The sequence below is a fragment of the Charadrius vociferus genome, unplaced genomic scaffold (assembly GCF_000708025.1).
Source record: "Charadrius vociferus isolate BGI_N301 unplaced genomic scaffold, ASM70802v2 scaffold104, whole genome shotgun sequence".
Classification (NCBI taxonomy): Eukaryota; Metazoa; Chordata; class Aves; order Charadriiformes; family Charadriidae; genus Charadrius; species Charadrius vociferus.
In genome coordinates, this window is record NW_009648255.1 from 7,174,765 (window position 1) to 7,201,104 (window position 26,340).

The following is a 26,340-nucleotide window of genomic DNA, read 5'->3' on the forward strand; positions in this document are numbered from 1 at the left end:
GGTACTTTGGAAAGTAGGCTGCTTTTGGAAGCTTTGGAAACTTGGCTTCTACCCTTTACGTGTTAGATAGTATGGGAGAATTTGCAGATTTCTTTGTGAACATTTGCAAATTCCCGAAGCAATTGATACGCGATATAGGAGGTATATTTTGGTACTGATTTAAATTAGGTATTTGGTAATAGTTTAAAGTACTAATTCTGTACTACTTTACACATCTATTTTACATCAAATTACTTTATTGTTTTCTTTAAAATAATATGTTATTTGATAGCTGGACTACACTTGAATCTAGAGTACTTTTTAGGGTAAACAAAGAGTAGTGCGGTCATACACGGTTGCCTATTAGCTGTAATCCATATTTTTTTATATCAGTTGCTGTATGTCCCTGTTATTCCAGAACAAATACATTTTAGGGAAGCGTCATAGCAGGAAATTGTTTAGAGTTGGGCAAAGCTCCACTCTGTAAACTCTGTATTACATTTTTAAGGCGATACCTATGCATCTAAATGAAGGTGGCCATATTTTCCAAAGGTTTTGCTCTTACAGCTCCTACTGACCGTTAGTTGTAGCTAGCTGTTAATTATTAATTGTTAATTGTAGTTGCTCAATGTATGCTTCTTTAGATGTCTAAATCCACTTTCAGCGACTTGAGGCAACTTGTTTTTAAAGTGTTGGGCTTTGAGGCAACTTCTGACATTCTCTATTAGGGAATTTTCGCTCAGTGCTGTAAAAAGGCAATTGTTTAAGCTGGATTCCCAAAGTTGGAAACAGAGATAATCAGGGTACTGCGAGCAACGTCATTTCTTCACACATCATTCAAGTTAGAATAACTGCTGTCATTTATATGCATTCAATTAATGTGCAGTGCTGCAGCAGTTATTACGCAGTTCATCAAGCGTGTGTAATTAGCTGAGCAACTTTCACTTCCTATCACCCAGACGCTGATTCACAAAGTCATAAATAAAGATGCAGATCTCCATCATTGTTCTCAGAAAGCATCTTTTCCTATGAGAGAATATTAAAAAAAAAAAATATCAGAAAAATAGCAAAAATAAAGGGAGGAAGAGCCCAGTGGATGAGAAATTCATGGTTATTGTCCTGTGAACCTGAAGGAGAATAAAGAGAGAGTTATTTGAAATGCAGTACGTACCTTTCCAGTTAAATTTGTCACACACACAGCGCAGTAAAAAGCAGCAGAAGCCTACCTGCTCCTGTTGACAAGTGCAGAGAACTCCTGAATACCTCCAGCCTGGGCAGCTGGCGTAGGTGTAGTAATCTCTGCTCTCTGAGTAACTCACGCTCTACTCACCTGTACATAACCTAAGATTATCCTTGGCTTGGATTGCCCCCGTACCTCGTAGTAAAAGGAATCATGTTGTAGAACAAAGTTGCAATAGTCACAGCATCTTAGCAGCAACAGCAGCACGGAGATAGCATTGGTTTTCTATGAGGTAGAAGAAAGCCCCACTATTCTCTCTTTTGCTGGATTTTTAGGTTGCAATAATGTCATTACATTTAGTGATGGAAATTACTGAAAAGAGAAAATGCTAAAATAAGAGGCAGACTTTTACACCATCTTTTTAATTAAAAAAAGATATATAAATTCAAAGTGACAGGACCAACAACTGTATGCTATTGTATATATTGTTTGATTCTCTCTTATTACATGAAATAGATTGATGAGACGAGGGGTAATGGCTTCAAACTGGAAGAAGGGAGATTTAGATTAGATATTAGGAAAAAGTTTCTCCCGGTGTGGGTGGTGAGCCCCTGGCGCAGGTTGCCCCGAGAAGCTGTGGCTGCCCCATCCCTGGAGGTGTTCAAGGCCAGGTTGGACGGGGCTTGGAGCAACCTGGGCTGGTGGGAGGTGTCCCTGCCCAGGGCAGGGGGGTTGGAACAAGATGATCGTCAAGGTCCCTTCCAACCCAAACCATTCTATGATTCTGTGAATTAGGTAAATAAATTAGTATCCATACTTAATTGTCAGTCCAAATTTTGAAGAACAGGGAGTAATCTGATGAAGATAGATGCAGAAATGAAAGGGATTCTATCCGTGAGTTGTGGTAGAGATTGTAATGGGCTTTATAACCATTACCACCGGTTGGTGGGATATGCACACTGCAGAGACTACAAAATGGTAGGCTGGAGCTGGGTGAAAAGGAGCGAGGCAACGTAGCATGATTTTTGCTAAATACGGATGCCTGTATTTCAGTATACTTCATCTTCAATTGACTGATTCAATAGAAAAAGAAAGATCACCTGTTTTCCACCTGTTTTCATCTCTTTTGCTTCAGGTACGTGAAGGTCAGAGGTTGCTAATTCGGTTATGGGTATGCATACAAGCAGAAACCTCTTTATTAGCTAGGGCTGGTTTTAGAAAATTGTGCAAAGGCATCTAATTAATTTTGTGTTGTTTTCTTAGAGTCTAGACTCCATAATTCTAAATTTTAATAGAACCTAGGTTATATTGTAGGTAACACCATTTTACTGATTGATATTAATTATATTGTTGATTATGTGGTATTTCCTGAATTTCCTGACAAACTTTTGCATCATTTCTAGGCAATACCTGAATAATTTTGCCCTCTGTTTGGTATTGCAAATCTCTATTTCACTTTATAGTCAAAGCACAAATATTTCACTCGCAATCAAGAATGACAGGGTAACTTATTATCTCTTAGGAGAACTGTACATCCTGCTTTAGCTGCATGCCTGTGGGTTTTTTTGAGACTCTCTATTAATTTCTTTGCATTGCAACAGTTTGCACCATGATTTTTCTACTTTAATGACAACTACATAAAGAAAATTTGAAAATTATCACTAATATGACCACTAAAAGAAGCCCCGGGTATTGTGGGTTCTGCACTTGGGATGATAGTATGCTCACTCTTATGAACCTGTGCTAAAGCCTTCATATTGCCTGGAGGTACCTGAATGTGAAAATGTGGAGGTGTTATTTTTGTAGAGAGTATGATATATACCCAATGTCATGGAATATGCAGTATATGCAGTTTTGGATCCATTAGTATTTGTAGGAGAATTGGGAGTAGAACAAAGAAAGAAATAACTTGATCCTCACTTATATTTTTAGGAATTATCAGTGGCTAAGAGACCGCCCAGGATCAGTGATTTCTTCACATGCGGATTCTGTTTCTTATTCTAGTCGGTGCAGTGAATAAATTTTAAATGCAAAGAATCATGATCTGAACTACCTCATTTGAGAGTGTAGGATTAGACAGCTCTATTAATATTTATGCCTCCTAATGGGCTACTTGATTTTCAGAGCAAAGCTCCCAACGCCATACTTTCTGGGTTATGGCTGTGGTTACTATGGACACATAGGAACATATATACATACATACAGATACATTCTTGGAAATGAAACACAGTGCTATAATCTCATCCTGCTGTGACCATTCATTGTTTTCAATAGAGGATATGTTACCTCAGTTGTGATTCGTAAATGGCACAGATAACTTCAAGACTTTTAAGCTTAGCAGTATGAATTTTTTTTTTACAAATCTAAGCAGAAATGCAAAAAGCCCAATTTAGCCTATGACTCTGTGTTTCTGTTGGGTGTTTGTTCCAATATTCCATTTAATTATCCTAGAACTGTTTACCTACCATCAAATTTTGGAAAAGAGGAATTAATGCAACCTATGCAGTTCCTATGGACTTCATTTAATGAACTTCTTTCTGTATACGTGTTTCAGCTCTGAAATCAACTGGAAAAGGGCAAGCTGAGATCTGTTAAAATGTGTATTTCCACAACCAATTATCAGACTTTTTTTTTTTACTAAATATGTAATGTAGAAAATAATACCAAAGTAATGGATTTTTACATGGTATATTGTCAAAAAAGATCGTAATATTCTTTCTCTAAGGCTACATAAATGAAAAGTATGAAATCTAAGGTGTGAGCCTCCATCACTGCAGACTGAGCTACGTCAAAATACGTTGCACTGCCGGTAGGCTAAAAACATGCATTTCCAGACCATTACCAGGGCTCATGGTGCCTTGAGAGTGAGCGTCAAAGCCCACAGAGCTACCTTAGTGCATATTTTGGTGTATATCAGCAGTGACAAAGGGTGTATATCTTCAGTAGGCCACTTTGAAAATTCATCATGAATTTTTTGCCTGTAGTAATTTATATTTGTGTCAGTGTTGTCCTGCACACGTTTGAATTTTTGCCCCCATTCACCCTTTCTGGCTTCTGGCTGAAGAGCCCTCATCTTCATTCTGGCCTCGTGAGGCCAAAATCCATCCCTGCGGTATCAGCAGACACAAATGTAGTCCTTAATCCTGAACTCCAGTGCTGTCCACTAAGACACCAAGATTGTTCAATTTTTCTATTTCTTTTTTAAGCACTGTAGTCCTGTTTTTCATTCCTCAGATACCACGGCAGCATTTCCTATTACACTAGTAATACATGGAAGAAGATAATGAAGCAAACATTGTCTTGTACAGACCTTTTCATCCTTTCACAACCTAAAGCTGTTAGTGTCAGTTAGCAGCATTTTTCAAAGATGTGCAGTAGGTTTATGTCATATTTGAAATAAAATAAAATGCTTAAACTCTGATGTACTTTCTACAGTCCTCTTTCTGGGCGAGCCAATGCTTGACAACGGAAGACTTTGCAGACTGCATTTTAAGACTCAAGTCGTCTTAAATGCCATCAACGCTGGTCAAAGTCCTCTGTAAATGTCTGGTTGTTCAGGCTCTGAGCTCTTGCTGACCACACCGCCGTCGTGCTGTCACTGCTTTGTTCATATACCTTGACAGTGCTTATAGCTCTAGCAGGTCTTAAATTCTGATCCAATTCCATTCCTTGTCCATTATTTTGCTGCTTGCTTTTCATTTTCTACGTCCTCCCACACACAGGCTTTAAAATAGTACTGTTACCCTGATAATACTAAGTCGGATAAAACTGGTTTGTGCTCCTTCCTCTGGCCTTTCTCGGGTCGGACCAGTTGTACTCAGTAAACAACTGTGAGATGGTTTTCCTTCCAATCTGCTGGTTTCTAATTTATCATTTAAAGCCAGAATGGACAAACATTATAAAAAAATAGCTACATAAGTATATTTGTGCATTTTCAGGAGTAACGTTTGGATAACTGTTATTTTCTGCTTGAACATTTGAGTAACTAGTATGACGTTTGGATAACTGTTATTTTCTGCTTGCCTTTTTTTGTCATTTCCCCCCCCATATTGTATGATTATTCCTTTGCTCTTCTCTGTGTTCATGCTCTTCATTTCTTTGTTTCCTTATAATACACAGAGATACAAATATTTTTAGTATTCTTTGCATATTTTTTGAAGCTTGAAACACGATGCTTACATGTGTCAAACCATTCTTAAGGATCATCTCAATTATAATGTTAATAATCTGCTTATAACTTGAATATTGCTCTAGTATAAATTCCATTTTTTTTTCAAACTCTTTTCACTTATAATTCTTCAGCCCTCTTCATTTTTACTTACTTTATGTCGTCAAATTGATATTACATTTCTTCTCTACTTTGATATGTATAGTATTATTAATTATACTCTGCATTCAGAACCCAGCTGCTTTAATGAGCTTAACATAAATAAGATTTGTTTTTGGGATACCAAACCATTTCCTTCTGTTTTAATATTAATATCTCTTTTTTACTTTCGCATGCTTGCAATAGTGAAGATTTATCCTAAAAAGAAGCAGCACTGAACAATACAAGGCTAAGCCACATTTGCACCTATATTCTAACACATCGCTGGGACCAGAGCGGTCTCTGGCCAGAATCAGAGCTGCTCCGAGTGAATGCAGAAATTGCAAGACATGTGGAAATGGCATAGTGCAGGTGCTGCAACTGATTTCCCCTTCCAGAGTTTTGCCAAAGTGTTTTAAAACGTTTCAGCGGCACCGGTAAATCATGTTGCTAATTCCTCTGCTGTGGGAATGCTTTTAATATCCCTTTATGTGAGCAGAGCGGGAAGCCGAATCTGCCCTGCTAGAATTTTCTATATGCTTTTCATTGAGGGTGGCTTTTGCCTTTCCTGTTCATACTACTAGTACAGTAAATGTATAGGAAGTTTAGTCTTAGGAATGTGTTTGAAGAGAAGGAAAACGACTTGGCTGAAGAACTTCTGTTTCATCAGCTGATAAAGCTCTGGAAGAAGTTGCTTTATTGAAATACCATTGCCGTGTAAAGGTCTGTCCACCAAGGGGGATGGAGAGAGAATAAATCTTCTGCAGGCTTTCTGCGTTAGCAGGGCTCTAGCCAGCAGATTCGACCAAAAAGACACATTTTGGGAGAAGATCATAGCCAGTATGACTGGTAAGCTTTAGCGGCAGCTGTGCTGGAGTGCAGTGCCCTGAAGGAAGGCTCGCAGTCCCGCGGCACTTCTCAGGAACTCCTCTGCACATGGGCCTTTTTCTAACTATTTTATGGTGGTCCAGGATCTGACCCTTTATGTGGCAGAGGAAACAGAATACAGATTGTATGCTGTTGTGGGCGCTATTCGCATCTTCTTTCTTTCAGTGGTCATTGAATGACAGATGAATTCAATGGTCAACTCAATGCCTTGTAAGTTGCTGACTTATCACACAGGATTATTAGGTTTGGGCTGTATTAATGCCAGTGGTTTTGGATCAGGCCCTGCAGTATTGAGGTCTCTCAGTATGATTTAATAGTTGTTTAAATAATTTTAATCTTATATTATATTATAATGTGTGGAAAACCATATATATAGCATATATAGAGAGAGATAATTTAGTAACGCCAAATCTATAGGAGAGAGACCGTCACTTATTTGTATTTGTTTTCTGGAAAGCTTCCGTTTGTTAAATTTCACCCTTTTTGTAAAGGCCTTCTTTAATTATTAGCTGAAAATCAGGTATTTATGTAATTACCATAATTATATCTACACATCTAGTGTACTTGCAATTATTTCATTAAAAATTGTAATTATTATACAATTATAGGGGATAATGACGTCCTTGTAACATGTTGCAGAAGCCCTAATTAAATGGTGGCATAAATGAATTGGAAGTGATTTTGAAGTTTTGAATATTGTTTTATCAGAAATATCAGAAGTGATTCATCCACATTATGAACTGGCAGTGAAACCCCTCCAAAGTTATTTTGAGAAAAGATTTTGTAGAGCTCATGGGAAAGGATTTGTCCCTATTGCCTTTCTTGCTTCACTTTGTGTTCTCTATAATCTTGCACCTAAAAACTGTCTGCAGATCTTTAATGAAAACGTGCATTGTGTAAGGAGAAGATTGATCAGCTTGCTAAATCCTTCTAGAAGGCTCAGCCCAGAGCAAGCAGGATCTACACGCAAGCATAGTCTGTACTTATGCATTCTTCTTCTCTACGGAGGGAAAAACCTATCCAACAGTTGGTTCAAGATGATGAAAAAGCTCCACTAAATACAAGGAGGTTTTCATTACATGCTGAGTTTGGTTTTCATCATGTGCTGAGTTTCACTCATCTGCTTATACATTTGAATGTCCAAATAAGGCAACTCCAGGTGTTGGGGACAGAGAGACAAAGTTCCTCTGGTAGACACCGGTCCATGTGATGCTCCCAGCACAGGAGGTGGACAAAGCCGCATGGATACAGAGGAACCCTATGGAGCATCACACTTTCTCTCCTCCAGAGTGGGTGGGGAGTCGCAGGCAAGGATAACATATGCCAGAATCTACCAAAACCTCAGGATCACAGATTTCGCATCCTCTTTCGTGTCAACTTTCTGTAGTGTACAGATGATCTCTCTTCTCTCCCTTCAGTTAATTTTAAAAGTCATTGAGAATGGCAGCGAGGCATATATAATTTTTAGACTTATTTTATCATTCCGTTTTTGTTTTTTTTTTAAATCTAATACAGTGTGTTCTTAAGTGATGGGTCTATAATGGTGTACCTATGACATGACTGGCAGCCATGCAGCCACCCCTTACCATGACATCCGCCTCGCTTTTGCTTCTAAAGACAGCACCTCGCTTCATGCTGAGGCTCTGGGCAGGCTGGAGCAAGGTACAAACCAGCTGGAGGGGCCTCCCATCTCTCTTGAGCCCGGCTGCTACCTCCCACCTACCAGCTGGGGCTCCTCCTCCAGTCTTTGCTCCCAGTTTTGTTAGGGGAATGACTCATGCACATTCTTCTCAGGCACTTCAGACGCATTCAGGCAGGTTAGGCAAACCTTCTGTTTAATTCACTTAATTCACGTCAGCTCATTTTCACTCAAGCCTGGTTAAGGAGGGTTTGCAGGATCTACTCTAATGCAGAATTTTAATGTCCCACTGAAGCATGAGAACAAAGCTCCAAGAGGCAGGAGGGCCTGGAGGTAGCAATAATGTCTTACTCTGCCCCAAGCTGAAGAAAGACCATCCATCCATGGCCTGGAGAAGCGCTCCATGGTTCTACCATCTTGCATTAACGTTCCTTGCTGAGGCAGCCAACACAAGAACTGATTTGCTCATGCAGCTGTGGTGGTTTTCTAAGGACTTGCTGCCTTTTCACCAGGAGCTGAGCACCACTGTTGTTGTCAACCTCCTTTCCAGTGCCCTGGCAGGGATTTTTTTAGTGTCTGCCAACACTACTCTTTGCGTTTCAGTCTTTAATATATAAGTATTAACGTAGTGAACAGGCAAACAGAACATACTATTCACCAGCTGGATCTAGCTGAACCAATGAGAATTTAGTCTCTGAGAATCCTCATTCCCAAAGCAATAGTTTTAACGAGATGGACCCAGCGGTAAGGGAACACAAAGCATGCATTTATCTATGTGTATGTGTATACATATACAGTCACAAACAGATTTGAAAGCTCAAAGGAAAGCTAGTACAATTTGTCTTACTTGATTGCAAAATTGATATTGATTTGTATGTTTTCATATTTATTTTAAAGTGCCAAAAAGGGTTGTGAGGTTTTTTTTTTAAAATCTGAACTTAGTTGCTGAAAGCCAGATCTAAGACACTTATGTGAGCCAAACGGAGTATTTTGCACACTTACCTACTCCAAGACTGCTTTCATTAATGATCTATTTAGCACTTTGGATCCATGAAATATTGCTGTATATGGCTGTTGTAGAGACAGGTTTACTTTGGGAAATTTCACAAGAAATCATCAGGCTCTAAACCCAGATTTTAAAGTCTTAGTCCTTTCCCTGTTTCTCTGTGATGCTGAACTCTGACGAAGTACCCCCTCTGTTTGAATCAATTAACTGCTGCGCTATGTGGAACAGGAAAGAGAATTAAGTTTGTTTTCTACACTTTTCAGTCATTAACTGAGCTGTTCGTTAATGACAAATGGCGTACTTTTGCTGGAAACAATAACTTTTGAAACAAAAAATAATTGCTATACTTAAGTGCCGAAGCACCTGCAGTCTCTTTTATATGAAGTCTCACATAAAGGAAGAAACAAAAGCTGCATCGATTGTCTTTTCTTTAAAGTGCCATGAAACCCTTGATTAACTGGCAATTCTTGCAGTGCTGCACTTGCAATTCTTTAAGTGTTGAAGGTATTACCTGCCCAAAAGCACATTATGATGCCAGATCATGGGAAATGGGTGCTTGAGTTTTATAGAGACACGGATGACTGCTGAAGAGGTCACAGTAAAGGTGGCTGCCCCCACCCCACCCCGGCCCCGAATCTGGGCCTGTTAGCAGAAATCCCTCGCGTCCCCTTCTGTCTGCATTACATCCCGTGTCGTTCACGGGGGTGAAAGAGAACATCATTGCCCCTTGAACTGTGAAACAGTCATGTGTTTTCGACAGACTGATTTCGTTTCTGTTCCTGACGGCTTTGCAGGGTGGCTGCCGGAACGCGGCTGGGCAGGAGAGGGCCGATGGCTGGCGGAGGGGAGGTGGGAGACAGCGGATGAGCTGAAGGCGTCAGGAAGGGGATCTGAGGGCAAAGGCGGCTCCCCGCGCACCGCTCGAAGCAGGTGTATGCTGCCAGGCACGCTGCACACCAAGCACAGAAAGAGGATTAAATCTTTCCCTTTAGGCAAAATAAGACCAGGAAGGCGGCCGCGCACAATTCTGCCCTGCCGTTTTAAGTGGCAGAAACTATTTTTCTCTCCGGAGTTTGCTAACGTATATTAGTTGCTGTTTTTCTGCCCAGAGCTTTGACGTACCCAACTAACTACAAGCTAGTTTGGCTGAGGATCCGCACAACAAACAAGCAGCAGTCAAACGAGAGAGGAGGAAACAAAAGATTTACCGGGAGTACTCCACATCCACTTCCACGCTTGACGTTTGCACTGTGCAAGCGGTTTGGCCATCACCCCTCGGCCGGTACTTGGGCTTCTGTTAGAGGACGTGTCGTGAAATAGGTTTGACCTGAGGCAGAGCAAAAGCTAGGCCTTAATATTGCTCGATTAAAAATAGATAAACTCAGCAGTGAGTCGGATTTTGGCCTGTTGTTTGCATTATGAATGTTCTTCTAAATGCTGTCACTTCCTTAAAGAAATACCGTGGTTCCTTTTGAATTTTAAGTGACTTTGGATTGAAATTCTGTGTGAGTGATTATCTGGCTCAGTGAATGCTGTTGTTATTATTAGCAATTTGGGTTGTTAACCTCTTCGCTGCTGAAATCTCAAAGTGCACCTTGCACGTGGTACCAGCACTCAGGAGCTGGAAAGGTTAAGAAGTCATTGAAACACATTCAGGAAATGTCATAATTTTCAGGCTGATGAAGTGCTAGCCTGGAAAAGAACAAAAAAAACCCCAATGATAATAATAATTACATTTACTTTATGCTTGCGGAGAAGACAGTTTGAAGGAGAGCGGGCCATAGACAGTAGCTCATTTTTGGTTCTGCCCCCATTAGTTATGTCACATTCCCGCTTTACTTCTATAACCCCAGAACTGTGCTGTGCAAATGGAGCTGGGTTGCAGAGGGATGATCTGACACAAAGCCAAATGTCCCTTTCCAGTCATTCTGGACCTCGCTAGCCTTGTCCCTTTCCCTCCCTCCTCCCCTGGCTAAGGAGCATCTGGCCCTCTCCCTCTGGTGAACTTGTGTGACTCTATTTCAAGTATAGATTTAGTTATTAAATCTGGAGATAAAGTATGGATCTGTTCCACTAATCAGATACCGCAGTGATTAGAGCCATAGAAGTACTCGGAGAGATCAATTAGATTAGATTATCAAATCATTATAAGCAAACTCCTAAAGACAAAGCAATAGAAAGTAATCGTGTGTCACTGTATTTCTTTAGAGAATATTTACACTCTCTTATTGTTTGTTTGCCTCTGGTTTATTTACATGTGTTAAGACCACAGTGGCACTGAGCTTTCACACTCAGGACTGGGCTGGAGGACGGAATAAACCAGTTTCTATAGTAAAACTCTCTCTGTGGTGCTGGTTGTAGGCTAAAACACATTATTGCTTGTACTCCAGGTGAAAAAATACATGCACGTGGAAATCTGACTTTATAAAGCAGTTGAGCAGTTTCTGGGGGGAGCCCATTTCAGATCTCTGGGGTTAGGCAGGAAACCTTCTCTTCTCTCGCCAGCCTTTTATTAGCTCTCTTATCTCATTCTGTATTTATTATTTTGGCTGTGTAATCTCATTTTGACTACTTTTATTGTATAAACCCAGTGTTATGAACCACCGCTAGCTAATTCAGATAAAGGTTTGTGATTCGTTCTTTAGCTGTTTGTTTTGAGGGTTCCTGTGAAAATGGTTTTCCAGTGTATAATAGCCATTCATGTCAGTCCTAAGCCTTGAAGTTCTGCTTGCTACAGCCTGCAGTGTCGTTTTCTTAACATGTGTGTACATATGAGCTTTTCTTTATTAATATATATTTTAGTAAATACTCCAGCTAATGCTAATATAGTGTTTTCATGAGAGAATTGGCAGAATAGTATACATCAAAGGCAACAATTAGCGTATTTTCATTTGACTTGTTCAGCCTATTAGGTTGTTAAATTTTGCATAGAAAATCATTAGCATGTTTAATTTGGGAAGGAAGCTCTTGGAAGAGGAGTTGTAGACGTAAATCAATCAGCGAGGAGGCTCTCATACAGTATTACAAGAGCAGCTAGAGCTCTCAAATATTGTGAAATATTTTCCCATATTGTTAACCATAAATGCAAAGAGGCAAAAAACCTGCCTGATTTAGGAGTTAACAAAGAAGCTTCTGATGTTTTTGTCTGGTATTAAAATCTAGAGCAAGACTGTATCATTTTCTTTTCTTACTGGATACTGACACAGAAGTACAGGTTTGCAGTTGCAGTACACCTGCTCTTTTTTAAATGAAGATGAAGGACGTCCAAATCAGGCCTGACATAACATAGTTCATGGTTTGTTTTCTTTTCTTTCCTCAAAACTAATTCAAGAACTGTGTCATCACATGTGATGTTGCAACTGTTCTGCATGGTGCTTGCTACTTCAGAACTAGCTGAAATTGAAAAAGTGACAGATAAAACTGCGAAGTGCCTTTTTTCCCCATCTTTATTGGGAGCATGTGACCTGACATTCTGGCAATTTAGAAAGAGTTATCTGGTATTAAGTAAATTCAAAAAGGGTTGGATTTTGACCAATTAAAGTCAAAGAAGAAAGGTCAGAAATCAACACCAAAATAGAACAAATATTAACTAAAGATTCCATCATACAGCAGCTAATCAGGGCTTTTGTGTGCCCTGCTGTGCCAATATCTATTCAGAAGCTAGTCATTATGTCTCCGTTCTAAAAAAGAACTAATTTTGAAGACTTCGCTGCACTAAAATCAAGTAATTTACTGCCCTTTTTTGCTGTGTTTTTATGATGTTTTGCCTGATTAAACATTCAGCGCTAGACATAGTGGCTTCTGGTTTTGTCCCTGCACTTTTCAGGTTGAAATTTCTTTGAGTGCAGTTAATATTCTTTGGTGCCAAAGTACTTGATTGCCTTCATAAACTAGGATATTTAGTGGCAAAACTGACATAAGCATCAGGATTACATTATTGATTATTTTGAAGGCACAAAAATCCATAAAGTCCTTTCCTTTGTGCTCCAGTGGAATGCACCTGTACCCATTTGCACTCAGTGGGTACATTCGTGGCCACATAAAAGTCAATCACGACATTCAAGTCAAGCGTTACAAGACCTGGCCCGAACTTCCATATCTAAAAGATGAACAAACATAGACTTAAAAATAGATACCAAGTATTTGAATGTTTTGTAGTTTTTGAAAATTGTGCCTGAGACACATAAATACTTTCTCCCTTTCTCTGCCCTTTTTTTCTCTATTCTTATTTTCTCAAAATAATTTTGCACCTTTCTTGTATTACAGCCTTTCCTACAATAACAAATCACTTTACCTTATTCTGCATTTTTCTGTGTTTCCTGAATTCATAGTCATTATTCTGTCTGATTTGTCTTTATTTCCTGTTTCCACCTCCGTTTTTTTCATTTCAGAAACTTTTACTACCCCTTTAGGGCTACAAAACCATGAGCTATTCATTTGCCACTATATCCTTTTTAGTTTTGGGTTTTTTTCTTTTTTTTCTTTATACTGAAGATGTAGAAACTAGGATAAGAGAGTGGACTTTTGCAAAGTCACATACAGAGAGGGAAGGAGACTACATGGCATTGTGGAGCTGAAATTAAAACATCCCTTTCTTTTTATCGCATATTTTTTTGGGGGGGGGCCAGGCTGTTTATGATGCTTCTGGGCTGCTTTTATGGTTCGTGTAGCTGAAGCAATGCTTCTTGTCTTTAATTCCTGCACAACTTAATCCTGATGTTTCCTAAGTGCAAGTATTTGTCAGCCAGTTACCCCCCATAGGGGTGAGAATCACGTCTTATCTTAGCCCGTGAAATATTTTCTGCCTCCCACTTGTCTTGCCGCCTTACAGCCTCCAAGTAGGGAAAAAGAAAGGGTTGCTGCAGCTTTTATTAATTATTTACGTGCTGTTATCAAACATTCCTAGAGTGCCGTAAATTTACAGGCTTTAGTACAAACTTGGAGAAAACAAGTTCCCTGCTCTAGAGAATTTACAGTGAAGAAAAGACAACAGAGGTGAAGATATAAAGCCAGTGGATGTAGTAAAGCAGAGCAGAATACAGGAGTTTTGATAAGAAGGGATTGCCATAATACATGGTGTGAAGGAGAAGGAGAGGCAGAGTGCTTGGATGCGTGCACAGAGTGCCCGAAGAGGAGAAAGAGGCAGCAGTAAAAGCCAGTAACAAATAACGTACAGGGATTACAAGGAAAGCAAAAGGATTGACCTGATTTGTGTGTTTACCACTCAGCGTCTTAGCGGTGCTCTTTCAGCTCCTGAATATAATCATTTAACTCAATGGGTGGCAGAGGCAAGTGCGTGTTTCAAACGGAGACCGGCACGATCGGACGGGTCTCTCTCTCTCCACCATGGCTGGTTCATGCCTGCGCGCCGGTTAGCGACTCTTTCCAAAAGTCATATGCAACAATGGGAAACGGCCCCTTCGGAGGAATTAATGACCCATTCAGCCCCCAGCAGAGGGCTTTCTTTGGGCCGGGGAGAGTAGCCACTGTATTTCTGTCCTTCCCAGAGGCGGCAGCGTGATGGCACAGCGCTGCATCAGATGCGCGCTGAAGCTGCTTTTTTAACTCAGTCCCTAACCTCATGTAGAACCATTATAATTTTGTCCTTTTTTTTTTTTCTAATATGATTTTATTTTTAGATGCATGAAAGCATGAGCACAAAGAGAAAGTGTATCTAAACAACAAAGAGCAACCGGAGGTGAATAGGCTAGACTTAGCTTACAGAAATCCACAGATGCTGACATTATTTCCCAGTGACTTTATTATGGTATTATGCACTGTGTGGTAGTGTACGTTGTGTGTTAGCGTGTGATTGCGGTGCTGTTGCTGCCATGGAGATCACTTGAAACAACAGTATATTAAATGGCATAATATATGATAATCAGCCACAGCATAAAAATATATATGTGTTGTAATAATGCAAATCGTTGCCTAGAAAAAACAAGGTGTCAGGGAGCGATACCGCCTCACCTGCAAAGGGTGAGTGCAAAGGGCTGCTCTGAATCTGACCGTGTATTCAGGCGTCGCTTCTTTCCTGATCAAACGCTGTTCCTCGTACTGCGGAGCTGCAGGGTATGTTCAGAGACTCAATCCGTGTGCATTTAAGACCCCCGGTTAAGGATGCTCCTAAAGGAGAGCAGCAGTGGAACGTGGGACTTGTCCAGGGGTAGTTCAGAGTAGGTATTAATTTAAAGACTTGCCTGGTGGCAATATTGCAATTTGCTGTTATAGGAGGGGGATTTGTCCCATAGTTTGCTGACACTGGAAGGGTGGCTCCCAGGGTCCGGAAAGCCCCTGGATGTTGCTTTGGCAGTTTAAAGTGGTTGTAACACATCTGTAAGTCTAGTTATAATGTTATTATGAAAGAGGCATAATTGTAGTCACTGTATGAATTCTGAGCAAGACGAGTATTTTTATGATTGTGTGATTTCACCCTGAGCGAAAAAGACAGTGCCGTTGGCCTTCTCTACTTGCAGTTGCATTTATTTGCTTGTTTAATGTAACATTCTTTTCACTAACTTTAAGAGGGAATATTTTAAGATAATACAGGAGTGGAGTGTATGTGTCTGAGTCTGTGGACAAAAAGATCAGCCAAAAGCTATACACGGGAATGAATACATAATCAGCAACCTTGTGCTTGCCTGTTATAAGAAAATAGCATTAAAGAACAGAACATTGGACTGTAATGTAAGTTGTAACTACTTCCCTGCCAGGGCAGCGCAATCCTTTTGGGGCTGTCATCTATTGCAACTTGAGCGATTGCTAATTGCTTTTATGAAAGCACCAACTTCAATTACATTTTTCGTGTGTCACCTGTACAGCTTTGTATTTGCATGTGTTTAGAAAGGCATTCATGCAACGCTGAAAAAACTGGGAACTGCAAAAATTCAATTCACATTTGAATCGTAGCATTAAACACGCTGAAGCGAAGGAAGAAACGGTATTGTACCTATCACGCTTTCAGTTCGGAAAAGTGGGAAGAATGCAGTGGTTCGCTAACTGTGAACACTGCCCACACCTCCTTTTGATTTGCACCTGGCACCGATGGAGCGCTGTTCCGCAGAGCACACGCTCATTATTTGTTAGCTGCCTTTGGTGCGAGACTTCACGGATGCAGCACCAGGCCCTAAATGCCGACTCTTCAAGCAGATGTTAAGTGCCCGGTGGTTTTATAGGGAGAGCTGATGTCCCCGATAAGTGAATTTACTGAAAGTAGAGAAACCGTCAACAACGCGTTTGGGGTTCACCTTCAGCTTTGCCACAATTCAGATTTGGATCCAGACTGCCTGGGTTGAGCCAATGCCTCCTTCAAAGACGAGCTAATTAAAATGACTTTTATGTCTTTCTTGGAGTCATCATGTCATTTGTTCTGGCAGCAGATGCGACAAAATTATTGTACTTATTTTAAGTTTTCTATGTTATCTTAATGGCCCAGAGATTTTTTGAAGGAGGTTCAGATTGTGTGGAATACAGTGACAACTGCGTTAATGGCAGTGTTTCTACGAGCAGGGCTTTTCAATATCCATGCTCATTTTATGGTCAGGGGTAGGTAGGGATGAACTGCTTTATTGTTTAGCTCTGGTTTAGTGAATCAGAGTAATTTCTCACAGTAATAAACCAGAGACATGAATTAGCAAAAATCTGATCCCTAATTGACCTTATCTTGCTGCCAGTCTGATGTAATCCAGATTCTGACGTGATCTTGCCCTCCTTTCTTGTGAATAGTGAAAGAACACTCATTCTCATTGATTAAAAAACTGATTTTTCTTAAAAAAGAAAAAAAGGGTAAAAAAAAAAAAATACCTTTCAGGTATTTTCCCCTTTGGGAATATGTTTTATTGGTTTCCACAGTTAAAACTGTTTGCAATTTTTAAAATTATTATGTTGCTGATATGACTCTGAATTCTGGGATACATCTGTGTCTTTGTGCATATGGCAGTGCCTACAGTGGTAAGATTCTTCTCAAGTGCAGTAGAGCAGCTAAAAAACTCTGGTACCTAACAGTTTTGGGAGGCAGATGTAGCTTTTCTCCCCCGCCCAACCCCGGCCTTTTTTTTTTTTTTTAAGCAGTAAGAAACAGTCTGTGTGATATATTTTTAACGAAACGGTATTCAGATTAAATAATTATAAGACAGACTTGTAGTAACCTACTGATTACTTTGTGCTTGGGAGTTACACTTGTAGTAGCTGAAATCATAGGTAAAATGGTGATACAGAAAACACATGTTGTATTTTGAAGAACCACTTCTTGATGAAATGAAGATGAATTTTTAGGTTTTGTAAATCAAAGCACTATAAGAATAAAAGCTAAGAGTACCTTTTATAGATTTTCAGTCCTATTAATATTTATTAAACTACAATTCTTTAGATTTCTGTATCTCAGATACTCTGTCATGCAGTAACACAGGATTGCCTGAGACTAAAATTAACTCGGACCCACCTGAAGTCAAAGGGAACTGATTTCTTCAGTTTCATTCCTCAGACTGACAGAAATGCATAAAGTAGAAAAGTCCGAGAAACATCATAATTAGATTGGAAAAGTTCTTCCTACTTTACACAGCATGGATAGTTTTAGGAATAAAGATGTGCAAAGTTTTTTTTTTAAAAAAAAAAAAAAAAAAAGAGAAAACCCCTATTACTATAAAATTTGAAGAGCAATCCAACATTGAGGATTACCACCCAGCCTTCAGAAGTGCTTCTGCCACACTGTAACAGTCTTTCTGGCCACATCCTCTGTACTGCTCTGGACCACAGTTTATGGTCCTCTAGATTTTTCAGAGAAAGCAAAAAATGCTCCCTTCTGCCTAGCAATTGCAAGGAAGGGGGAGGCAGAATTTCCCCACCAGCTGTAGTGCTGTTTCACTTCTGGTGAGGCGAGCAGGTGTTTTGTATCAACACACATGCATTTATTTATTTATTTGGATTTATATATTAGTATACATTTATCTCCTAGTGGTTTTATTATGGTAATTTGAGGTATGTTGGCTGAAGTGCCTAATATAAATATTAAAAAGTAATTATACATATGATTTGGAAAAAAAAAAGAGTGAAAAATGGACAATGATTTTCTTCATGTGCGTAAAAATGATTGAAAGGTTTGGAAATTTAATCTTCTTAAGTTTATTTTTGCTTATCTTGGGCAGAGGGGAATATTTGATTTAGCTAATCCCAGAGCTTTTAGGGGGTCTTTTTAGGGGTCAGGAAAAAATACCTCAGTTACCTACTGTGGGATCGTAGCTTTAAGTAAGAGAATAAGACTTCAGGTGTCTAAAATAATTTTTGTTCTTCATACTCTCCCTTTCAGAAGTTGAAATCGACTCTCTGACTGCCTTTGAGTTGAGAAAATATCTCGTTTTGCTGGCTGCTGTAGGCTTTTCCTGGCCCACATTTCTAATGTGAAAAACAACAAGAGCAGCTGGTGTATTCTGAAAGTGTTTTGAAAACCAAAGCAAACTTTTTTCATATATAACAGAGGGAAAAAAGGACGCGCCCTATTTGTTTCTTTTCTTCCTCTCTCTAGGTCATCTTTAAACTGACTCTGCCTCTTCATGTTTCTTTTTAGAACGAGAATTTCAGTTGCAAATTGCAGTGAATGTTGTGGCAGAAACCCTGCAAAAAAAGCTGTCATTTAAAGTGGAAAATCTGACAGAAGCTGAAGTAGAGATTGCAGTAAACTGTAATGCAAAGTTAAAGACTAGAGCGGAACGCAGCCTGCTTCTTTGAACTATAACCATATTTACACTCCCAAAACAATTAATAATTCATGATACACAACAGTCATGGAACATCCTGTGTCGATGACGTACGGCTGTGTTATTTTTTTCTTTATTATTTTTTCCGAAAGCAACACCTTTCATCCCAGGGTGCTTCGAGAAGGAGTTTTCACTCGTGGCAGATGCTGCTAACACCACGTCCCGCCGTGGCTGGGCCACGGGTGCCGGCTGGTGCCCTGTCGTGGCCGTGGCTCCTCTTTGCCGTCCTATCACGGCACACGGCTTCTCCCCAGATTTATTACAGGTACTGACGGCCGGTATTCCTACAGATAGAATTGCTATACCCATTGGCTTGTTTTTCTTAGTTTCTCATTATTTAAGTTTGAGCAATCGACATAATCTATGCTGGTATCAGCTTCAGGCTGAATTTTGTGGCAAAACCTCAGTGAAGACCTCGTAGCTGTTGGCCAAGAGAAGGTTTAAGAGAAGTGCACTGTTTCCTCTTGCAAAGAAAGTTATTGCAGCTGTTTGATGGAAGACCTGTGTTCCCCCTCGCTCCAAAGCAAGCATGGGGTAGATGTGAGCATGTAATTATGAGACTGTAGACTGTTTCATAAGGCATTTGCATAAGAAGCCAAATTAGATTAGTTTAACTTAATTGTGGTGTTTCCTAACCTCCCAGTCTTTGACTCAGCAACCTTAATGTTATTTTAATATAGTTTCTTGAGATTAACACAGACAAAGAGTCCCCATAGGTCCTATAAATTTGATAATCACATGGAAAATCTTAACAGGAGACGTTTCTGAGAAAGAACAGGAAAAGGCATGGTCGTATGGAAAGGAGGAAACATTTCTTTATGGTGGCTTTCAGAAAAACTCCTGTAAACTACCACGAAAAGAGGGTGAAATCTTCATCCCTTTGAAATCAAAGGGATTTATTTGACAGTTTATGTGATTAGCATGGAAAAGATATCAGCTGCAGTCGAGGCAGAAGGATTTTTTTAAGAAGCCTTTAAAGTGGCATAGTGAACTATTCAATTCCGTAGATTTCTATAGTAATGTTCTGTAGGATCCCATCATGTTTCTCACAGCAGAAAATTCACTTTTTAAGTATGCTTATTTGCATTATTTGTAATCCAAAGATAAAATTCAGACTGTTTATTTCCAAATGTTTTTATCATTTTCCTATGTTAGTTGTTGCCTGAATGGTAATGGGTGTTAACTTAAATTCTGGGGTGGCGTACTGGAGAAGAGGTAGTTACATTTCCTTACAGATTATATTAACATTGGATTAAGAAAGCCACAAGAAGAATTATCTACTTGATCTTCCACAATTAAGCATTAGTCTGGTTTAAAGCTTTAAAGTATCAGACAATACAGCAGTGCAAGTTCTAATTAGCATCGGAGCTAATGCATATATTGATGTTCATGTGAAATAAACATGCCAGAGAGCATAATACATGTATTATTTCAATGCTTGTGGGGGTTTATTGTGATATTCATTATAAATCAGAATGACTAAAGAGTTATGTAGATCTTCTTCTTACTAATTAAAGCAAAATAAGCAGATAAATTGTTTTTTTCCTCCGTTATAAGAATGAAAAGTTGGAAAGTACTTGCTGCCCTCACCTTGCCCCCTATTTGAGATTACAGAAAAAAATACCTTGAGCTACTTCGATTTGCCTCCTTTCTCCCAAATTTTTGCCTTCACTTTTTCAAGGCGTTTTCAGCAATTGCAAAGCTTAGAAATATATTAGCTGAAATTTTCATGTAGCCTTTGGCTTCGGAAGGCTTAAGGAATGACATGAAATATGGTGAGATTTGTGATGTACAAAGAAAGACGTGCAAGCATTAGTGTGACAGTGGTAATCTGTCACTGCGAGGGTATGGCTTTTCCTAGACCCATGGGTTCCATCCAGCTTTTTGGGATGACACAGAAGGAGAGGTGCATCCGCTGTTCCCTCAGGGAATTTTTAAAGGGATTATTGTCTCTGGCCCAGAGCGGAGAACCCCCCCATGATGGGGAGGCAGCGGGTGTCTCCTCAGCGTGACTGCCCGAGTCCCTGCCCGGACAGGTTTATTGCAGCGACTACTTCTCTCTCACTTTAGCCAGAGAAATAGTTGCTCGTATTGCAGGTGATATTAGACAAGCATCCCCCTTTGGCTGTAAAACCTCTGTCCTTTCCTCCTCTCGCTCCCTCTCTTCCCTTCCCCCAGCAAAAGGCACATCCTACGGCAGCAGAAGCAGCAGCGCGATTTCAAGTACAGAACGGAACAAGGAAGAAAGGAGGTTAAAAGCCCTTAAAACATATGGCATGCTTTGGCTTAATAGGAAGTAGGTGGCAATCTCCACAGGGATGCAGCATGTTTTTTTGAAGCATTTGTTTCCCAAATACCTTTTTATGATTTTTCCAGCGTAGACGTGCAGTAAGTGAATGTAACTAGAATATATATGCCGCGGTGCAATGTGCGCCTTCTGGAAAAGTGACAGTGATGAGTTTGACGGAAGAGGAGGTGGCAACCAAAACAAAGACAAAAAGTGGTGTAAGGACTATGTAGAAATTAAATGCAGGTGCCATTTAGGGTATTGCTGTAGAGCCTGCTGACACTGTTTACTTCCCTGCTGAGGTAGAAATCTTTCTCTGCTAAAAGCCTTCACAAGAGCGCTGAGGATATCCCTATGCAGCAGTGTATTACAGGACACACATTTGAGAGGAAAACTGTTAAAGCCACCTCTTAGTTTTATTGAATTATTACTGCTCTGAGAAAAAAATATACTTTAGGCAAAACCCAGCTGTTAAATGTAGCGCTTTTGGAGCGAGCGTGTTTACTTCAGCGTGGCGTTTAAAATGTATTTATCCCCAAATCAAACAGCAAAAACTACAGCCCTGGATGCGAGAAACAGATTTACGGATCTGGGTTACTTCTCCTGCAGGAGCTGGCTCTGAGGGCACTTTTCCTCAGCTGTGGCTGACCCAGTGAGTGGTTAGACCGCGGGGGAAGGCAGAGGGTCTCTGCACCCCCCCGTGCAGCCGCAGCCGGTGTCCGAGCTCGCCAGGGCTGGGGGAGCACCGCAGGGGCACCGGCCGTGGGCTAAATTACAGGTTAGAGATGGCCGAGTGGCTGATTTCCATCTCTCCTCTCTTTCTCCTTCTCTCCTGCCCCATTCTTTCTCTCCCCCTCTGAAGTATACATTATTGATGCTGATGTGGGATCACAGAGCCTTGAGCATCCCATGGCAGTTTGTGGAGCACTATGGCAATTTATTTTTCTTTTATTACAGAAAAAAAAAAAAAAAAAATCCCTACATTCAGTCTGTCTGTACGCAGCTTCTCTTCCTCGGGATACAGAGGTAGGACGTGGAAGTGTGTTCCTATAAAAAGTAGGTAGAAATTTTAACCATTGTCTAGAAGCCCTCATGATATTGTGACTGCTGTGGCAGGTGAATAATGAGCCACTATGCCGGGCTTCCAGCTAAATGGGGCTTTGTCCTGGCTACGCGGCAAAGACATCCAGAAGAATGCAGAGCAGTTTTCCAGTATACAATGAATCACTCAGTGAGGCCGAATGACACTCTCGGAACCCTCGTCCCAGATATTACAGCTGTTGAAGGAAGCTGCTTATGAAACAAGGCTAGGCTCAGTCGCTTCGTGACCTCACAGTTCCTGCGCTGTAGGAAATAGTTGGCGTAACTCTCTGCAGGAATAGCATTGCTTTTAAACCCATAAAGCTCTGCAAATGGAATTACTGGAGTGCTAGAAAGATATTACTTTGGGACCGACCCTGGTAGGATGGATGCTGAAAGCAGTGTGGTACCCATTTGGGTAGATTGCACAAACTTCATGAGAGCAAGGGGTATTTAATTCAGAACCTTGGCAAAACAAAGGAAAGTAATACCAGAAAATGGGAGATTTGTCTCTTTCCAGCCGGGAAATCTATCACAGTTGTAATATACTTGGTGAAATGGACTTTTCCTTGCACGTTCGGCTTCTGCTACAGAGGGAGCTGTGTCAGTATTTAGGTATATAAGTGGGAATTCAGGATGCTTTGCAAAGCAAAACAGATAGTTTCATTGGTGTGTGTGCCTAAAAATAATCTCCTCACTGGCTTTACTATGTGGAAGAGTTCTAGGTGGTGTTGCTGGGACTGCTGTGGTGTGGTGAAATACCGTAACCTAGCTGTTAACCCTGCTTTCTCTATTTCCATGATCAGTAACGTAAGGTATATTTTATATTGCCCTGTATAAGCTCTCGGAATAGTCTGTGAGCAGCAATGGCACTCCTATGCATTAGTGTAACAGGAATATATTATTTACAGGTTATACTTGCCTTCAATTTCCATCTATTTTTTTCCTTGAAAATTTCATGCGTTTCAAAAGTAACTGCAGTCATAGGTAAGACCATATTCCAGCTAGATTTGGAAAACAGGTTTAATTTGTACACCTATCCACTGCTGCATCACTTTCTTTACTTCATGGATAATCAGTTTCTTAGTGTTGATAATATACATTATTAAAGTTCACTTCCATTTTAATGAATTTCTGCTAAGAGAGATTATGTCCCAGTGATTCACAGTATTTATATACCTGCATAAGTCAGAAAGCAGGAGACTGTGCCATCGAGGGAATTATGCTTGTCCACAGCCTTTTTAATGAAGAACTGTTTACCTGTAAAGCAATGTGAATATATAATTCCTATGCAGACACTTTGGGAGAAAACCCAAAATTAATGGTATAAGCATAGGATCATTTGTTAGGTCTGTGCTAATCACATATGAGCAGTTTCTGATAATTAGAAATTATCGTGTGTGTCAGTAGCCGAGTGAGGTCTTGCACTTTCTTTCTGCCCTCGGGATTTCAACATAGTGTACCCTGCAATCATTTCCCTCGTCCATGCTTTGGTTTTCATCTACCACAGAACAGTTTAGTGGGTTTTTATTGTTTTTTTTTTTCCCTTTTACTTACAATACAAATTTTCTGTGATCCTGAGGCCAGATTGTGATAAATCACATATGCATTCACAAACAAAACGAAGATCAAGATGGCATTAGCTGGGAAAAATATACACGTATACACAAACTGTTGCATGTTACTTCCTCTAGTGTGGAAATCTGTGCCGATTTAATGGCCTATTACCGTGTGTGCTATACAATATGAAAACTGCACATGAGCGTTCATGAGGGAAATGGATCTGGGGGTACCTACTGTCACCCCCTGGAGATTTGGGCTCTTCTGCCTACCCCCAGCTGCTCTCCAGAGGTTCATAGATCTCCCCAAGGTCCTGTGTCCTCTGCCAGCCCCTGCAAATGGCCTGGGTACCCTGCGGTCTCTAACAAGGTGCAAGGTGATCCATCCAGCTGGTCCATCGCACGATCCCCTTGTTTCTTGAGCTGCGGGACCCGGCACCAAACCTTTCATTCGTTCTGCCCTCAAAGCAGCGACATCGAGACAGTATCGCATGTGAAACTGGGAGAATTTTCTTCTCCCGTTCCTCGGTCCCCTCCTGTGTGGCAATCAGGGTTCTTTGGAGACATTTCAGGTTGACTCGGTTGCTCTTTCAGCGCTGTATTGGAATAGCTTCATTACAGTCAATGGAACTATTCCATTGAGTAACTTATTCAGCAGGGTGAGAAAGAAGCTCACAATATGGCCACAATAATAGGCCCGATTTTGTCTTCTCTAAATGCACAAAATTCCCCATTGACTTCAGTGTAAAAGGAAACAGGGATATCAGGCCTAATGCTCTCTGTCTAAATAAAATTCTGCCTTACATATTTGACCTCTATTTTTAGAAAAAAATCATTTTTAAAGGAAAGTCTAGAGATATGGGAACATTTATCTATTTATATAGGGGGAAAAATGAAATCACTTCTGTTCTTCTGTCTGGGTGCTGGAGCATTATAATGTGCCTGCCAAACCCGATGTGTAGCTTGGCCTTCAAGCTAGACAGCAAAGCCGTAAATGAACAAAAGACACAACAAAAGCCTTGTTTGAAGTATAGCAGGAGAACGTCGGGGCCTGGAATTACGTTTAAGGACATCAGACTCTTTATTTGTCTTTTAAGTTATATTTAAAAAAGATTCAGATGGGACAGAGTTAAATCTTGGCCCAAAATGAACAAGGTCATCTGTAGTTTTTTTATATTGCAGAAGGTATGGCATGTACTGTTACATGTATTTGCAATGTCCAAGAATCGGTACTGGAAAGACTCCAAGTTTCATTTTGCCCAGACTAAAGCAACAGTTTACAACTGTTGTTCTGTGATTTCGCCCCCCCTGCCCCGCATTTAGCTGAATACAACGATAAAATCTATCTGCAGAGAATATTCCCCTGACAAGAATTGCAATGTAAAAATAAAACAGCAGATGGCACCCGGGAGCATTACTGAGAGTACAATCTGAGCCTGCCGTGAAAATGGTGCTGGAATTGGTTTAAAACAAATAAAGCAACAATCTCCTCGTCTTGCTAACGGTGAGCATGTTTAGACCCAAGATATCTCTTATTTATCTTATGTCTCTTGCAATCCTTGGAGCCTTCTGGAAGAGTCTTGGATACTTTTCAAAATAATTATACTCAGTATTGTATGTCTGATCTCATAACTATACAAAAATCAATACACTTTTTATTAATAATGCCAAGATACAAAGTGAAAGAGAGTGGCACAGACCCAGTAACTTCCTTGGCACTACAGGGATTATTTCTTTCGAAAACAACTTGCGTCAGAATTGGGATGGGACACTTCCATTCAATGACACTTGGATCATCTCTGTTTACTACGAATATCATGTCCAGCTGCAGGGACGTGATTAATAGATCAGTCATGTCATAAAAATAATTCTATAGTGATATCTTTGTATTTTCAAAATCTAATACCTTTCCCTCTTGATTGTGTAGCTGCTTCCTAGATACTGTATGGGCGAAGCCTGCCATCCCTCTGCAGTCCATTGAGACAAGTTAAACCTTATAAAGAAAAAATGCAGTTTAAAATTGTGATGTATTGTTTAAAAAATTGATTTTTAATTAAAAGTTCTTGTAAAAAGTAAACTATAAACCAGAATTGTTACTGCATAATTTATAAATGAATTATTTCCACAATCATAATGCAATTTTTATATCCCTTGCATTTTATAACCTGATTATCACAACTATCTCATTTAACATATTGGTATATTTTACTGGAATAACCAAACTCATTACTTTTTGGTTTGACAGAGAAGAAGAGAGAGGAGGGAACCTTTTAAATTCATTTAGGCTCTGGGTTCTGTTTTTGAATTCTGTGCTGTTCTTGAATTGCAGATGTGGGGACAGACTATTTAGCAGGGCCCACTGTGACAGGGTAAGGAGTAATGGTTTTAAACTAAAAGAAGGTGGATTTAGACTAGGAAGAAAGTTTTTACTTGAGGGTGGTGAGACACTGGCCCAGGTTGCCCAGAGAGGTGGTCGATGCCCCATCCCTGGAAACATTCCAGGTCAGGTTGGACGGGGCTCTGAGCAACCTGGTCTAGTTGAAGATGTCCCTGCATATTGCAGGGGGGTTGGACTAGATGACCTTTAAAGGTCCCTTCCAACCCAAAATATTCTATGAGTCTGTGATATAAACTGTAATAGCAGAATGTGTTTTGGTACACATT

The 26,340-nt window shown here is 40.1% G+C and overlaps 1 protein-coding gene across 8 annotated transcripts in view; it reads left to right on the top strand.

Annotated features, from left to right (window-relative positions):
* The window catches only part of NLGN1 (neuroligin 1), a 323,977-nt gene that overhangs the window by 1,988 nt on the left and 295,649 nt on the right, over window positions 1-26,340 (top strand). The window lies entirely within an intron of this gene.